General features: G+C 44.3%; 1 non-coding gene across 1 annotated transcript; it reads left to right on the top strand.

Moving 5' to 3' along the window:
- The first annotated feature begins 5,877 nt into the window (after positions 1-5,877).
- On the top strand, positions 5,878-5,949 carry trnam-cau (transfer RNA methionine (anticodon CAU)). The gene has a single exon. It is a non-coding gene; the product is annotated as a tRNA-Met (tRNA).
- Positions 5,950-18,524: the final 12,575 nt, after the last annotated feature.

Below are 18,524 nucleotides of genomic sequence, written 5' to 3'. Positions count from 1 at the left end.
GTCTGCTACTTTGATGGCTCTGTCTGCTCTAAGGTCCAGACCCCTGGATGTGGTGGTTCCTACCTGAACGTAGGTTCTGTCAGCTCATGTTGTTAAATCAACTCACCAGGAACACCAGTAGATTTCAATGGACTGACAATGAGTCTCATTGAATGGTAAACATGTCAAATATGAAGTCATCACCTGAAGAGGTCTGCTGCTGGAATGAAGCTCCAGATATTCACAAGATATTCTAGATCTTAAAATAAAGCATTTTTATATTTGATTTCTTATTCATTCAGGTCATCCAGTCACGTGACTGAAGTCATCCAGTCATGTGACTGAAGTCATTCAGTGATGTCACTTGGCAGTCATTGCCGTCTCATTCTAGAAAAGAATCCAGACTCCACATACAAGATGGTTGATGTTTTCTTGACTTGATGCTCTGACTGTCAGGGTAGATGACAGCTTCTTCTGCTGCTGCATCTGAGTGGCTAGGATTGGAGGTTTTACCTCCCAAGGTTGTTTGGTTCCAGGGGAAACTTCAAAATTCCAGTCCCCAACCTGGGCTGTTCTGAAACTCTTCTCCTGAATCACTCCTGAGTTCTTGTTAAGAGCTGGAAATGAGCTGCTGCAAGAAAAAATACCAGTGCCAACCAGATCAACTTCATGGCTGTTTTTGTAGTGATTTGATGCCTCATGAGGAGAAAATTTGGGCACAAATGTTGGACAAGAGTGTTTGTGGAGGGTGTTTTTTGTTGTTGTTGCAGTGTTGTAAGTCACTGTACCTGCAGCTAAAAGATTGAACTTTCTCAAAATGTCCTCAAGATGGTTTCCAATGACATCAGTTGTCACAAGAGGAAGTCTGCATGTAAACACACTCAGGTGTGCCCAGCTATTCTTATGAGAACATTCGATCAACTTCATTCTATGTGCAGCCTAACCTTAATCTTAATCTTAATCTTAACCAACTGAATCTTAATCTTTATTTGAAACTAAACTCAATCCAGACCTTGACTCTGAAATTCATGCAAGAACTCACAAACTGCATTGCGCTGCATCAGGGCCGGTCTTTGGTCCCCATGAGGACGGGGACTCCTGATCAGTGTTGATGATGGAAATGGTCTCCAACACAATAAAACAAGAAATACACACACGTGTAAACACACACAGTGACCCCGCATGTCGTTTCAGTCCAACTTAAATTTTCATTCATTACCCAGAACCTCTCAAAAGCCCTGAAGAAAAATTGAATATTTGGAGTTTGAAAGCCATAAATCACATCCATATCATCTCGTCCATCTCAGTCTGACCTCATCTTTGTTTGTTGTTTTTTTTAAAGAGGGACAAATTGGTACTTGGTCAAAAAAGCACTCTGGGAAAATGATCCTGCTTTCAGGGAGGTCTTTGGTGAGTTTGCTAACAATGCAGAGAACCATGACGGAACCAAGCACAAGGCTGCTGCCCTCTGCATCACAGCTACACTTTGGAGTCTGTTTGAACTGAATGTGAAGGGCCTGACATCATCACACCAGTACGACAAAAACTGACCGTGAAACAAAGAAAACCTTCACTGATGAGTCCATGGATCTCATTGATCTGTGCCATTTTCTGATCTTCAGGGTCTGTCTTTGATTTCTTTCTTTGATCTCTAAATTCTGAGCTTTGGTGTCCTTGGTCAGTCTTTGAATTTCTGTTAATGAAAAAAAAAGAACTCCCAGCATATTTCTGCAGACCATTGATAGGGATTTTACCAACTGCACCATAGCAACCCTCTTGCTGTCTGCTGTTGTGCCATTGAAAAGTAAGACAGCCTGACAGTCAACAAACTGGGCTCAACAGAAAAATGTCAACTAAAGATGGATTAAAGACCAGGAGGAAATGTAACCAACCTACAAAGATGGAGGGGAATTGAGACCCACATGTTTGCCATCCTTGATGAACTGTCCACTGGTGCAGGGGATGAGGTCATGGCGATGATCTGGGAGCCAGTCCTGGATGTTAAATGCCCTGATGATGGACAGTCTAGTGGCAAAATGTCCGGTCCACTGACTGAACTCTGCCACAAATGAGGAACAACAGTCAGCAAGGAGTAGAAACGAAGAGGAGAAATGGAGAGAACAGAAAAAATGAGAGATCATGGAGGAAAGAGGCTGATATTTGCAAGTGTCCTGACTACAACACAGCAATCTAGAGAAACCATGACCTGGATTACTGAGGACCTCCACTGGCAGTTCATTTCTGTTGATCATAGGGCCATGCTGGGTGAAGCAGGAATGAATCCTGGGACTGAGGTTGTGGAGCAATGGTCACCTTTCCTGCTGAAACTGTCAATTCTTCTGCTTGGTTCTCTCCACAAAACCAGTCCCTTAACGGAGCTCAAACCCCAGTTACAGCTGTGAGAGCCCAGAATCTGACACACTGGACCATCAGGAACAGCTTTGTGCTTTCAAACAACAGAGACGACACTCAAGGACTCAGGGAACGCAGGAATCTCTGGCCTCAGCTGACATGTTGAATTTCAGCAACACTTCATGATGCTGAGTTTAGCAAACCAATGAGAAGATGAAGGAGGCCGTCAACTCCTTCAAGCTCAACATCTCCACTGCTTTACCTCAGGAGGTCAAAGCAGAACCTGCACCCTCCTCCTCTGATGTTTACTCCACACAGAGATGGGGGTCGGTTCAGAAGAGTGAGCAGGAGTCTGGGCAAGTCTTTTCATTCAGTCAATTGTCTCCACCATCTTCAATATGGGTCTAGACCTGCACGGGTTCCAATTCCTGTCTTGGTCCCAAGGGTTTGTTGAACCAGAGAAGCTTCAAGTGGTGACGCTCATTCAACCATGCATGAAGGTCAACCTCCATCATCTGCTGCTCATTAGCAGGGACTTAGCTCCAATGGTAGAGTGCTAGCTTAGCATGTGAGAGGTAGAGGGATCGATGCCCTCATTCTCCAGAATACTTCAGCTTGTTCTGTTGATCAGAGGAGCTGCTGGGTGATGAATGCTGATGTTTGTCTACTGGTGTGACAAAGTGTCCCCTGTTACTGAGATGAGGATGAACACCTGCTCAGGTCAAAGCTGCAATCAAACCAGGGACTCTGAACCACACAGTGAAGGAGTTTGTTATCAAGATTTATGGCAGCTTTTAAACTTCCCACCATCTCCTGAATGTGGAGCAACTTGTCCTGCCAAAACTGTCCCCTCTTCCATTCTTAATAACACCTGTCCTGACTGGCAATCACGCTGGGCTGCAGCAGTGAAAGTGCTGAATGCAGCCAGGATACACAATGACTCAGGATACACAGGAATCTGTTGACTCAGCTGGAGAAGCAGAGGGTCCACCAAGACCAGCAGACACCTTCATTCTTGATTCTTGATTTCAAGGGCAGCCCCTTGAGATGCACCATCTCATTTTGGAGGGGGTCCTGACAAATAATGACCAACAATACAACAATAATAAAAGTAGATTCTAAACAAAATACCAAACATTTCAACACAAGGACACACACATCATACATCCAGGTACAGGCCAACAATGTTCCCCAAAGCCCCCCCCCACCATCCAGTATTATACAAAGTATGATCAGAGATCCCACTGCAAAGTAGGAGTGGGCCTGTGTTCACATACGCATACATTTAAACACCCATCTAAATAAATACTGCTTCCATGCACCATTAAAGTACACAATGCATATTCATACACAAATATCCACATATTTACAGTACAGAGAACAAACAAGAACAAGTCGAGAGTGAATCCTGGAGAGAAAAGGGGAGGTGCATCAGAAACAAGAGCAGATGTTTGAAAATGCTTGATGATTTGAAGATGAAAAGGAAGTGAGAGACCAAAGTGAGGAGGAAAGGTTGTTCCAATCTGATGGAGCTTTAAATACAACCGGTCAAAGCAGAAGGCCGTCCCCACTGATCCTGGATCTGCTCGACCTTCCTGCCTGTTAAAAGGAAGGTTTTCCTCACCACTGTTGCAGGATTTGCTGCTGGTGGAGAATTGTTGGGTGTAGATTCATTGAAGCAGTTTGGTGCTGGACCTGCTCTACTAGTAAAGAGTCATGAGAGAACTTTGTTGTGATTTGGTTCTAACAAATAAAATGACTTGACTTGATTTGGTGCCTCAGGAGGAGAAAATTTGGGCACAAAAGTTGGACAAGAGTGTTTGTGGAGGTTGTGGACCAAAGTTCTATTTATATACAACACATAGAATCAAACAATGTGAAGCAGGCTAATGAACAATAAATCAAACATAAAAATGCTATATTTCAAGATCTAGAATATCTTGTGAATATCTGGAGCTTCATTCCAGCAGCAGACCTCCTCAGGTGATGACTTCATATTTGACATGTTTAACATTCAATGAGACTCATTGTCAGTCCATTGAAATCTACTGGTGTTCCTGGTGAGTTGATTTAACAACATGAGCTGACAGAATCTACATTCAGGTAGGAACCACCACATCCAGGGGTCTGGACCTTAGAGCAGGCAGAGCCATCAAAGTAGCAGACTAAGCTAGCAGACATTAGCATTGAGAAGAAACTGATACCTGAGCCTACTTTTGGGTCTGGTCAAGTGATGACACAATAATATGACATCATTGTCAGACTGACGCCTGCTCAACACTGACCAAACACTGCCCTATTGCATTGTGGGAAATTTCTGCTTGGCTTGTGTCCATCAATACACACAAAGAAATTTATCTCATGCTGCCGTGACCCGGATTCGAACCGGGTTGCTGCGGCCAAAACACAGAGTACTAACCACTCTAGGATCAGGGCCTCCTCAACAGCAGTGTGAGCTTCTATGTCTTTGTCTCATTGAGTGTGGCGGCGAACCGCTGTTGAACAGCTGATGCGCGACTGCGGCGGCCCCTGATGCAGGACACGAGCCAGGCCCCGTTCAGAAGGTGGTGGATATTATTCTTGGTGTTTTTAGGGCATGTTCCCACCCATCTTCACGTGGGTGACAAAAATGGATTTTTTGTAAAGATTTCGGCGCGAGTTCGGCCTGTCAAATCCTGATCGGGGCCAGTTTGGTTGTGTTGTCTGCAGCGCCTGGCGCGCTCAGCGGGAGCGAGTCCGATCATTATAAAGGTGGGTCAAACAATTTAGGTTGAGACGAAGGACGGCACGGGCAGAGCAGACGCAGGTCTTCAGGCAGACTAAGCTAGCAGATGTTAGCATTGAGAAGAAACTGATACCTGAGCCTACTTTTGGGTCTGGTCAAGTGATGACACAATAATATGACATTGTTGTCAGACTGACGCCTGCTCAACACTGACCAAACACCGCCCTATTGCATTGTGGGAAGTTTCTGCTTGGCTTGTGTCCATCAATACACACAAAAAAATTTGTCTCATGCTGCCGTGACCCGGATTTGAACCAGGGTTGCTGCGGCCACAACACAGAGTACTAACCACTCTAGGATCACGGCCTCCTCAACAGCAGCTTGAGCTTCTATATCTTTGTCTCATTGAGTGTTAGGGCGAACAGCTGTTGAACAGCTGAGGCGCGACTGCGGCGGCCCCTGATGCAGGAGACGGGCCAGGCCCCGTTCAGAAGGTGGTGGATATTATTCTTGGTGTTTTTAGGGCATGTTTCGGCCTGTCAAATCCTGATCGGGGCCAGTTTGGTTGTGTTGTCTGCAGCGCCTGGCGCGCTCAGCGGGAGCGAGTCCGATCATTATAAAGGTGGGTCAAACAATTTAGGTTGAGACAAAGGACGGCACGGGCAGAGCAGACGCAGGTCTTCATTCCACCCGCAGAGCTGTAGAGCATGGATCATGTCAAGGACTAAATGAGGGGAAAGAGAGCAGGAGAGCAGGGGAGCAGGGCAGAGACAAAGACAGATAATGCTCTCCTAAAACAAGGACTGTTCCGTCAATGGCAGAGCAGAGTGGCGCAGAGGAAGCGTGCTGGGCCCATAACCCAGAGGTCGATGGATCGAAACCATCCTCTGCTAGAAGAAGAAAAATAAAATGAACCTGCATCTTTAGGAATGTGTGTCTGTTAAAAAGAGGTTCATAAGGATTTTGTCTTCCTCCACAATCACCAACCATTGTGAGAGTTAACAACAGTCCACTTTCTGACTGAAGCAAAAGTAGACTTCAAAAGGTTTTTCTGATTCAACATAGCAGCTAAATTTCCATTTCCATTTCCTGAACAGGACAGGTTAAAAAAAGGGAATGTCATGACTTCCTCTGTATATTAGAATATGAACGACTAAAAATGTTCATGCCCAGTTTTAAGTTAGAATTAAACTGAAAATACAAAAACCTTCCCTCTTCAATCCTGTCACTCAGTGTTGTAAACTGTTTCTAACAAAGTCTACTGTTCAACAGTTCAAGTGTTTCTAATGAAGCTGAATGTTCTCCTCTGCTTTCCTCAATTGGGTTTCTTTCATGTCCTCCTGAGATCAAAGACAGAATTCTAGGTACAAATAAATATACTATCAAAGCCCTCTGATGACGTCATCATCAATTCTGACTTTGATCTGGAGGCTCTTGCTTTAATCTTGGCTTTGATCTGACTAATGTTTCCTGACAGGTTGCTGTTTCCACTCCAGAGCAACCAGTAGTTGATCCTATCAGACCAGTCTGATGAACGAAGCTTTTCACTGTCAGTGGAATCACTGGGAAAAGAAACTCCTCCTGTCAGATGAAGGCTTCACAGTGTTGAGGAGGGTTTGTTCAGATGATTCTGGAAGAATAAATCAAAACCTCATCATTGAACATGAACATTAATCACTGATGACTGTTTGAACTGAACCTACTGGATACTGTGGTGCCTGATGAGGAGACAACTTTGGTACAAAGTTGCAGAAGAGGGTTTTTGGAGAGGAGATTTAGATGAGATGGTTTCCAAATCAAATCGGTTGTCACAAGGAAAAGTCTGCATGGAAACACACACACACACAAACACACACACACACACACACACACACACACACACAGAGTCCTACTGACTAACCCATGTTTTTCTTCACTTAAACTTACTTAAAAAGTATTGAAAGAGATTGCATGACACACCATCAACTTACATTAAAAACCCCTGACTGCCTTTAATTCCCTCCTGGCTGCAGGAAATTAGACAGACCAGCCCCTAGAGCGAGGCTGCACGGTGGTGCAGTGGTCAGCACTGTGCCCTCACAGCAAGAAGGTTCCGGGTTCAAGTCCTGGCTCGGGCGCGGGATCTTTCTGTGTGGAGTCTCCATGTTCTCCCCGGGCCTGCGTGCGTCCTCTCTGGTACTCCGGCTTCCTACCACAGTCCAAAGACATGCAATTTGGGGACGACGCTGATTGATACTCTAAATTGACCGTAGGTGTGAGTGTGAATGTTTGTTCGTCTCTGTGTGTTGGCCCTGCGATGGACTGGCGACCTGTCCAGGGTGAACACCGCCTCTCGCCTGTAGATGCTGGGATAGGCTCCAGCCCCCCCCCCCCCCCCGTGACCCTTACTAGTAAGGAATAAGCAGAAGATGATGATGGATGGCCCATAGAGTGGAGATGAGACCACAACCATGCTCCACAATCAATATTTACATCAAACCAGCACCATCTCAACAACTTAACCTGACTAAATATATACATGATTCCAGACTACTACACCAACTCAATCATACATCCACATAATCATTCAATGAACCTTGCCTGTGATTGTACCCCCTCCCCCATCTGGGAGCAAAGGTTTGCACCTACAGCTCTTAAGGAGCTTCCTTGGGCCACTCTCCCCTTTTGGCTCCACCCCCTTTCAGGAAACCACCAGGAAGAGGTGAGGACTGACCGTGACGACTGAAACTGCCACATTTACATGAGACAAACTAGATCAACACAAAATACCAGGCCTTGCACAGTGATTACCACTGACTGACACTGGGGTCTTCATTTTCCACAGGCAGGATGGCCGGTCCCCCTGTGCTTCCCAGGTCCCTCCCTGGAACACATGGCATAGAAAATGTTTCACTTGTTTGCTGATTCAATAAACCTGACCATTAACATGTGTGTGATCCTCTAATTTACATAAACTGTTAATACCAAGACAAATGCTACCTTCAATTAATCATTGATGTCATGGAACCCTGGGTCTCCATTACATTGGCCAACCAGAGAAGCTTCAACTGGTGACGCTCATTCAACCATGAAGGTCAACCTGCATTATCTGCTGTGCTCCTTAACAGGGGAATTAGCTCCAATGGTAGAGTGCTAGCTTAGCATGTGAGAGGTAGAGGGATCGATGCCCTCATTCTCCAGAATACTTTAACTTGTTCTGTTGATCAGAGGAGCTGCTGGGTGATGAATGCTGATGTTTGTCCACTGGTGTGATAAAGTGTCCCCTGTTACTGAGATGTGAATGAACACCTGCTCAGGTCAAAGCTGCAATGAAGTCAAGTCATCACCCTGTAAAGCACCAAACAACAACCAAAGTTACACTTTACAAGTAGAACAGGTCCAGTTCCACACTCCTTAAATGAATTTACACCCAACAATTCTTCATGATCAAGCACATCCTAGCTTAGGCCCAACTTTTCTTGGCGCTCTCCCAGATGCTTGGGAGCTGCTGGGGGAGCGCTAGTTGGGCCTAAGCTAGGAGCTAAGCTAAGGTGGTCTGCACCAGCTAGTGAGGGCTGGCTAGCTCTCGCAGCTGTTGGTGCAGAGCCGCTGCAGGTCCAATTCAACCTCGCTAAGCCTCACCTCCAACACAACAAAAAAACTACATTTAACACACTTATCAGTATCACTAAAGAAGACAGAGGAGGAACAAAACATGTGGCACCCTGAGCAGGAGAGAGGAGAACAAGAGGGAGAAGCCATCGTTAGCTTAGCGTGTTTACAAGGCAGAAAGACTGTTGCTACCAGAATGATGGTCTTTTAAACTTCAGCCAAATAAAGCAAGTAGGTATTAATTTTTGGTGGGTAATTAGTCAACGAAATAAGGAATTAGCAGGGAGGATCACACTTTAGCGAGCACAATGAAGCAAGGCTCTACATTCAGCAACACAGGAAAAGGAGTTGAGGTCACAGGCTTCCTGTAACCAAGGTCAAAAATCCAGGACGGACGAAGGGGAGGACAACAAAGACAAAGACACAAGAAACAGAGATAATAACCATCAACTCCATAACAACCATAACAAATATAACCATACAGAACAGATAGAACAAATATAACAAGAAAAGCATTAAAAAATATGTCACCTCTGGTCAAATACCCTGATTTGCATTTGTGTCTGTCAGCATTTTCATTTTCATGTTAAAGCCTCCAGAATGAGGGGAGGGGTCAGGGGCAGTTTTCTGTGTTGTCTGCAAACTGAATTACAGGAAACCTGAACTTCCACTGTCAATGTATCCAACTGATGAATAATTGTTTGATTTATACATAGATAACTTGTAGTTATTGCCCACACACACACACACACACACACACACGCACGCACACGCACACGCACACGCACACATTTTGTGAAACAACTCAGGAGTCATCAGGTGTTTTACTCAGAGGGATTCATTCATGATAAATGAGCATGGAGGAGACGCAGTAATCATCGACACAAGCATCACATGAGCAGGTCACCACCCACTTTTATTGATTGGTTCTTGTAAGAATCACTCCTAACGCCATCAGGAGGTCATTTTGTCCTGCCCTGTCTCAACTGTTGGAGCACAACTACAGCCTGAACTCTGCCACTACCTTATCCCTCCCTAACAACCTCATACGACCCACTATCTGGACTAGCCTGACCCCCCTGACCCTCATCAGTCACTCGTAGTGCCTCCCACTGGAGGGAATAGGAGCATCTGTGAGCTCTGACTGTTGGGATGCACATCCATGTGATTGAAGAGCTGTTTTAAACAGGGAATCATTTGACCTCTTGACCTGTGTGGGCAGGTACAGAGGGACTATTCCATCATGAACAATAATATTACTAAACAAATGGGTCTTTAGCTTCTTTCTGAAGGCGTCCTCAGCGTCCTCATGTCCAGTGGGAGAGCGTTCCAGATTCTAGGAGCTGCAACCTGGAAGGTTCCCTCTCCTTCAGTGAGGCTGAATCCCTGTGGTCAGGGAGGATAAGGGACCCCACAGGTATCACTAAAGTGCTTTAGACTGCAAAGGACACAGCTGATCAAGCTGGGATCAACTGCTGTGGTGATCAAGGTATCATCATATATAACAAACAAAGAAAACAAAGTTGAGGAAAAGCACACAAAGAAAAAACTATGAACATGAACAGAGCATCTTCTACACCAGATGTCACATGGCTCAGTAGACCTCTGGTTTGACCCCTAGCAGGTCCAGTCTCCAGGGTGCCCCCATCATTCTGCTTTTCAGTTGCAGGACATGCAGCAGAATCCCGTCGCTCCTCTGCAGAAGAACATGTGAGAGCGTCTGCTTGCTCTCCTCTGGCTAGACGTAGGGGAGAGTCTGTTTGCTCTTCTCTGGCTGGACATAGGGGAGAGTCTGCTTGCTCTTCTCTGGCTGGACGTAGGGGAGAGTCTGCTTGCTCTTCTCTGGCTGGACGTAGGCGAGAGTCTGTTTGCTCTTCTCTGGCTGGACGTAGGGGAGAGTCTGTTTGCTCTTCCCTGGCTGGACGTAGGGGAGAGTCTACTTGCTCTTCCCTGGCTGGACGTAGGGGAGAGTCTGCTTGCTTTCCTCTGGCTGGACGTAGGGGAGAGTCTGCTTGCTCTCCTCTGGCAGGACGTAGGGGAGAGTCTGTTTGCTCTTCTCTGGCTGGACGTAGGCGAGAGTCTGTTTGCTCTTCTCTGGCTGGACGTAGGGGAGAGTCTGTTTGCTCTTCTCTGGCTGGACGTAGGGGAGAGTCTGTTTGCTCTTCTCTGGCTGGACGTAGGCGAGAGTCTGTTTGCTCTTCTCTGGCTGGACGTAGGGGAGAGTCTGTTTGCTCTTCTCTGGCTGGACGTAGGGGAGAGTCTGCTTGCTCTTCTCTGGCTGGACGTAGGGGAGAGTCTGCTTGCTCTTCTCTGGCTGGACGTAGGGGAGAGTCTGCTTGCTCTTCTCTGGCTGGACGTAGGGGAGAGTCTGTTTGCTCTTCAGAAGTTTGCTGGACCTTCACTTGAAGGTCATGATTTTCCTCTTTCAAACAGCTTTTTAAATCATTAAGATTTCCCAGGATTTCCCACTGAGCACTGCTCCTTTTCTTCTTTTGTGCTGTCACTGCACATAGAAGACTCTGAACTTCACCGTTCAGACTACCAGTCTTTGTGGGGTCCTGGTCCTTCCTTGATTCGAGGTGGGCCAACTCTGCAGTGAAGGTCTCTGTCTCCTGAGATGCAGTAGAAACTCGTCTCCTCAAACATCCATTTTCTGCCTCTCTCTCCTCACTCTGGGATCTCAGCTGTTCAAGAGTTGTCTTCTTCTCAGTGAGTTCTTCTCTCATTTTGTTCTTCTCTGCCTGGATGGAGGTGAGCTCACACTTGAGGTCACACTTCTCCTTGTAAACCATCTTCACCTCAAGCTGAAGATTGTGGACTTGTGTGTTCAGGTCTCTGATCTGAGTCTGGTTCTCCTCCCTCACAGATTCAAGGTTGCCCACCATGGCAGACATGTTCTCTACCAGCTGATATGCAATGATCTTCTCTTGTCCAAGACTAGAAACCTGTCCCCACAAATTCTGGTTTTCTGTCCATCTCTTGTCACACAGAGAGTGAAGCTGATCAAGTGCACTTTTCTTCTCAGTCAGGTCTTCCTCATGACATTTCATCTCCACCTGTTCTCTCTCCCTCAGAGACTGAACCTGGGTCAGCTCTTTTCTGAGCTCATTGTTCTCTTCATCAACCTTCCTCCCCTCACACTGAAGACTGTGGACTGTTGCGTTCAGATCTTCTATCTGAGTCTGGTTCTTGTCCTGGACCGTTTGGAGGTTGGCCACCACAGCAGTGAGGTTCTGTAGCTCCTGGATTGCTCTTTTATTCTCACGTTCAAGAGTAGAAACTTGTTCCCTCAAATTCTGGTTTTCTGCCTGTGTGTTGTCACACAGAGACTGAAGCTGCTCAAGGGCAGCTTTCTTCTCAGTCAGGTCCTCCTGCTCTGTCAGCCTGAGAGATGGAGGAGCAGGATCACATTGACCAGGATCATTCAGTGGATAAATACAGCTCCTACTGAGATCCACCAGATCTCTGAATGCTCCAACTACACAATCCAATGGAGTCATAGCCTTCTGTCCTGGGTTGATCTGAAGATCTTGAGCCAGACTAAATCTCCTGGAACTGTCAAGTGTTTAAAGACCAAAACTGCCCCAGAAATGTGGAGTCTGGATTCTTTTCTATAATGTGACGGTAATTACAGTCCTGCAGAGTGACATCACTGACATGACTGGATGACTTCAGTCACATGACTGGATGACTTCAGTCATGTGACTGGATGACTTCAGTCACATGACTGGATGACAGTGCAGATTCAAATGTAGAGGTTGGGGAAATAGTCTCTGAGAATCCAGCTTGAACCCACGCCCTCCTTGTTCTTCAAAAACCCAAACAGCGACCATCAGTCTCCCTCCAATCCTGTACTTGGTTCAATGTTGCTGTTCCATTTTGCAGCAGCAGGTGTCGCTGTGATACCAGGTTCAGTTCAAGATTCCCAACTCCAGCTCATGTTGATGACCTCAGTGGCAGGTAAAATGGTGCTTCAGTGGATCATGTGATCAACTCATGTGTGTCCTCACTGCTCCACAGGTCTGTCAAATGTTCTGTAAAATAGTTGGACCCAGCAGAGCTGCTAGATTAGGAGTTGATGGAGTCGTTGCAGATACCAGGGTCCAAAGTCCAGCTTGAACCTGGTTTGTGCAGTTCTTTGTCAGCCATAGCAGCCATTCTTGTCACTGCCAAGCTAAAGTGACTTCTGTCAACAAAGGTCAACATACAAAAGGATATTTCTACTGGCAGTTCAAGATTTTGATCAAACTCCTTTTTCAGAGCTGGAACCTTCCTCTTGTGTCAGCTTTCTGTTCCCATCTCTATGGTAACGGTCGGTTTTGACCCACGTCTTCAATCAGCTGTCAAATAAACTAATACAATTTTCTATCCTCCAAGTTGTTTCCATCTCTTGGTGACCTTGTCAGGCTTCCTTATCCATGGAAATATTGATTGATTGATTGATTGTTTGTGTTCAGATTCATGTGTGACACTTCTGTGTGTTCTCTGCAGAGATGTTTCCTGCAGTTGAAGCACAATCCATTTGTCCTGCTGTCCTGACTGCTTGGGCAGTCCTGACACCTCTTTCTTTTGGAATCAGGTCCTGAGTGGGGTTGTGGCTGTGGCTGTTCTGGTTGGTGTTGAGGCAGGGCTGCTGAGGAGGATGCTGTTGCACTCTTGGTGGATGTGGGTCCACAACACAAATGCATTCTATGCAGACACATCAAGGATGGTCTTTGTTTGTTGTGTTGTTGTGCAGGTCGATGGGAGAACGAGGCTGATGAGAGTCCCTGAAGCTCCCATGACTGGGAGAGGAGCTGCTGGCAGTGTTGCTGACAGTGCACTTCTGACTTCAGGTTTGGCTCTGATTGTTGCTTTGTCATCTTATTTTGATAACTGGGTCTAAACCAATCCTTATGATTTTATAATTCAGTGAAAAACATTTTTTCTTTTATTTTGTTGAACTAGAGGTTCCTGACAAAGTCAAAAATCCTTGATACAATAAACAAATTGATGTGGTTCTTTGATGCATTTAAATCCTAAAACAGGTCCCACAGGAGGAAGGTTAAATCATGTGACCATCATCATAACAGCTGTTGACCTTGTTTAACTACTTGGTGGTGCTAAATATCACCAGCTTGCTAACATTAACTAGCTAACATTGCTAGCTAGCGAATATTATTTTCTAACTTCAGGCCTAAATTTGGGATTGACTGTTAAAATTGCTCACCTCACCTTTGTAACACCAGGTTTTGTCTTGATGATGTCACTGTCACTGCCTTTCTGATTCTAAAATATAAATGCATCCAAGAATAAAAAGTCAAACTGCCCCTCCATGGAAACATCATATTTAATATACTGCAATATTCTTTTCCAGTGTACTACACTATATTTTTGTTTTATCAGAGAGACTTTAATGTCTGTCTTTGATCTCTAAACTCTGACTCTGATGTCATTGGTGGTGACTGAATTCTACCCCCTGACAGACTGGGAAGGCTCATATTGGTGATGTCATCATGAATATATGAAGGTCTTGTTTCAGTGAATTGAAGTGAAATAACTTGTTATTTTGTTTGTGGTTGTCATGGTGATTCGTGGTATCAGGGCTCCATTGATGATGTCATTTTGTCATGGTTGTACACGTGTGACACTCAAGGTGAACATACTCACAGCTGATTGAGTATCAGGTTCAGAACAGCTGATCTGAGTTGGTCCAGAGTTTCCATCTCAGTGTCAACTCAGGAGTGACTGAGGAGAAGAGTTTCAGAACAGCCACAGTTGGGGGACTTCCATCCAGCAGCCATTTTCTATCCCTGTAAGGGAGTGAAGGGATCTGGAGCTGCTGGGTTCAGGTGGATCCAGAACACAAGATGGAGGTCAGTCAGGACCCCAGAAGGAGACCAGCATCTGGAAGGTGGAGATGCTTTAATCTGACACCGTTGTGTCAACAGTTCTGAAATCAGAACAAAAATAAACAGTCGTATTTCCACCTGCTACTCCTGCATGTATTCAAGTGAACAGGAACACAGATTCATGCTCAACTTCTCCTGTGTGTTCATCCACTGTCACCAAACAACAACCAGACTGAAGAACTCCTTCATCCCCCGAGCCATTAAACTGTGAAACTCCTCACTGGAGGGGGGGAGGGCCAACAGAAGGACTGTAGGAGAGGGCTGAGCACCATCAGCTTAACCCAATAACAACCGGACACTCGTGCAATATAAGAGACTGTACATTATTATTATTATTATTATTATTATTATTATTATTATTATTATTATTATTATTATTACTACTGCTATTATTATTATTATTATAACTATTATATTTTTTATTATATTATATCATCATCACCATTATTATATTATAACATCATCATTATTAGTGTTATAATTATTATTATTGTTATAATAAATGTTAAGAACAATTAATATTATGATTATTCCTGTCACTATGCATATATACATAACCATCCAGGTACACACAGGCACACGCACATGTATATATGTATATATATATATATATATATATATATATATATATATATATATATATATATATATATATATATATATATACACACATATATATATGTGTGTATATATGTATATATATATATATATATATATATATATATATATATATATATATATATATACAAAAACACAGTATATAGTCTTTGTTTTCTCTTCTTTGCAATTCATAGTCTATTCTATGGTAACAGTGCTGTGTATGTATGTTGAGGAGTGTGCAATTTCCCTCGCGGTACGTCCAAAAGGGATTAATAAAGTAGTCTGTCTGTCTGTCTGTCTGTCTGTCTGTCTGTCCAAACCAGACAAAAGGGGGTTGGCTAGCATGGCTGCTGAGATAGAAAGGCTCTGTTTAAATTGAGTCCTTTTACCATTTCTTTCCTGGCTTCTTCAAGCGGTGCTGTCGTCACTTCCTGTGACCACGGGAGTGAAGGGGTCACACTTCAGAATAAGTCTGATACCATTAACAGGTCCACCAGGGCATCTGTGCTTTACTTACCGTGTAAAAAGGACCACAGTGGTCGTCTGGTTTTAATTTAACAAACAAATACGGTTGAAAACTTTGAGACAGTGACACAGGGCTCTTATTTGAAGGGCCATGGGATGGGAAATATCCCAGACCTCTGAGACCAGAGCGCTCACTTTGATCTCAGGGTCCTGACTTTGGGGGTTCTTCCTTTGGTCTTCAAATACTTGTGGTTTTTTTTGGCATAACTTTCAACTTGCATGCAAAAAGAGAATCACAGTCAATGTAAACCCAGCAGACAGTGTTTATTTCTAATAAATCAGACAATCGCACAAATGAGAATGAAAGGAAAAAACAATAAAATGTTTAAAATCCTTCTCCACTCTAAAGCTTTTTAAAGTTCACTTGAAGGTTCAAAGGTGGAGGTGAGGAGGTCACCCTGATCCTCCCTGTCGTCACTGCCAGGATTCTTTCTTCTGGTGCTGTGGTTCTTCTGATGAAGGGGGCGTGATGTTTGCTGTCTCAGGCTCCACCAAATGTCCTCTTTAGCACGCCACAATGTGGCCTCTTCACTGCTCCATCTTCCCTGCATCGGAGACACCAGGGTTCCTCCTGGTGCCGACCCCATCGTCCTTCTACCCAATGGTGCGGCCATGGATCCTCAGAGGAGGCTAGGATCCTTCTTCTCATCAGAGCCACAGTTTTTCCTGGAGGGAACAACAGGAGCTTTGTTGTAATGTTTTGCTCAGTGTTTCCTGCTCAGAGCATCAGGATCTGTGACGCCATCTTGTGGTAGGGGGTCATCATCTTGTTGTGTGGTAGTGGATTCATTGATCTGCTGTTTCAACACATTCAAGTTCATTATCCTACAAGTCAAAGTACATTTGGTGTGGAGTTTTAGTTTCTGGCCTCAATCATAACGTGTGCCTTTCTTCTTCATGAACATTTCTCAGCTTTGTAAGTTTATTCTAGTTTTTCTTCCTCACTTTTCTATTCCATTGTTGTTGAAGATTCTATTGCAGGTTGGAGTTCCCTGTTGACTGAAGCAGAAACAGGAACAACAAGCTGGAGGCTGTCAGAGCTCCAAGTTGGGGGCTGATATTGAAGTAGGAGATGAACACATCCAGGTTAGCATCCCTCTCAGAAGCTGCTACTTTAGCTCTTCAGAATACAGCAGCCTAGCATAGCTTCATCTGGCCAGTTAGTGGCCCACTTTGATGTCTGGGATATCAGGTTCAAGGTTCTTCACAGCTCTGAATGAAGGCTTTCTAAAGTGTTAACCAGTACTCCAGTTGTAAAAAACAATCAGGGGGGATGGTAGATTTTGATGTTTAGGAACAGATCATTTGTGCTGATGACAGCGCATCAGGTGAGAGACCAAGAGTGTACCCTTACTCCTCTAAAACAACATGCATGCTATGGATATTACCTGTCTGCTACTCCTGTCATTGATCTTGACCAAGCCCCCAGGCTGACACTGCTACCACTGCTCCTACATAGTTAGAGTCAAATGCAGAGGACATTTTCCCACCGGGTGCAAGTGCAACTTCATACTCATGCTACCTATAAATCTGGGAATTCATCTATATTTTGAAACAAAACATTCTCAAGTCAAGTCCATTTTAATTAAAGTGCAAGAGCAAAAGAATGAAACAAATGTACTGTGGCAGGATGGCGCTACACTCCCCACCGTGAGGGGCAGTGTGGCAGACGATAGTGAGTGGTCACCTAGCAGTAGACCTGGTCTGACCCTTCTCCGTCCTTTCCACTTCCTCTCCCTCCTTCACGGAGCCGACAGCCGTGCGTGGTGGCGTCTCGCTGGTCAGCAGATCGGTTACAAACAAAGGTACCTCAAAACCTCAAAATAATGCTACAGTGATGTCGGAAGAATTGCTAATGAACTCAAAATGATGCTAACAGTAATGGAGGAAGAGTTGCAAATAACCTCAAAATAATGCTACAATGATGTTGTAAAAATTGCTAATGATCTCAAAATGATGCGACAGTGATGTCGTAAGAATTGCTAATGAACTCAAAATGATGCGAACAGAAATGTAGTGAAAGTTTCGAATAACCTCAAAGTGATGCTGACAGTCATGTACTAAGAGTTGCTACGAACCTTAAAATAATGCGACAGTGATGTCGGAAGAATTCCTAATGATCTCAAAATGATGCGACAGTGATGTCATAAGAATTGCTAATGAACTCAAAATTATGCTAGCAGTAATGTAGTGATAGTTGCTAATAAACTCAGTGATGCTAACAGTAATGTAGTAAGAGTTGCTACAAACCACAAAATAATGCTACAGTGATGTCAGAAGAATTGCTAATGAACTCAAAATGATGCTAACAGTAATGTAGTGATACTTGCTCATAAACTCAGTGATGCTAACAGTAATGTAGTGAAAGTTTCGAATATCCTCAAAGTGATGCTGACAGTGATGTAGTTAGAGTTGCTTCGAACCTCAAAATAATGCGACAGTGATGTCGGAAGAATTGCCAATGATCTCAAAATGATGCGACAGTGATGTAGTAAGAATTGCTAATGAAGTCAAAATGACGCTAACAGTGATGTACTTAAAGTGGCTAATCAACTCAGTGATGCCTACAGTAATGCAGTACGTGTTTCGAAAAACCTCTAAGTGATGCTGACAGTCATGTAGTAAGAGTTGCTACGAACCTCAAATAATGCGACAGTGATGTCAGAAGAATTTCTAAAGATCTCAAAATGATGCATAAGTAATTTAGTAAGAATTGCTAATGAACTCCAAATGATGCTAACAGTAATGGAGTGAACGTTTCGAATAACCTCAAAGTGATGCTGACAATCATGTAGTAAGAGTTGCTACGAACCTCAAAATAATGCGACAGTGATGTCGGAAGAATTGCTAATGATCTCAAA

This window comes from Aulostomus chinensis, chromosome 1, assembly GCF_037954235.1.
Source record: "Aulostomus chinensis isolate RoL2024-O1b breed Wild chromosome 1, RoL_Achi_v1.0, whole genome shotgun sequence".
Classification (NCBI taxonomy): domain Eukaryota; kingdom Metazoa; phylum Chordata; class Actinopteri; order Syngnathiformes; family Aulostomidae; genus Aulostomus; species Aulostomus chinensis.
The sequence above is the reverse complement of the archived record's forward strand: the minus strand, read 5'-3'. Positions and strand labels throughout refer to the sequence as shown.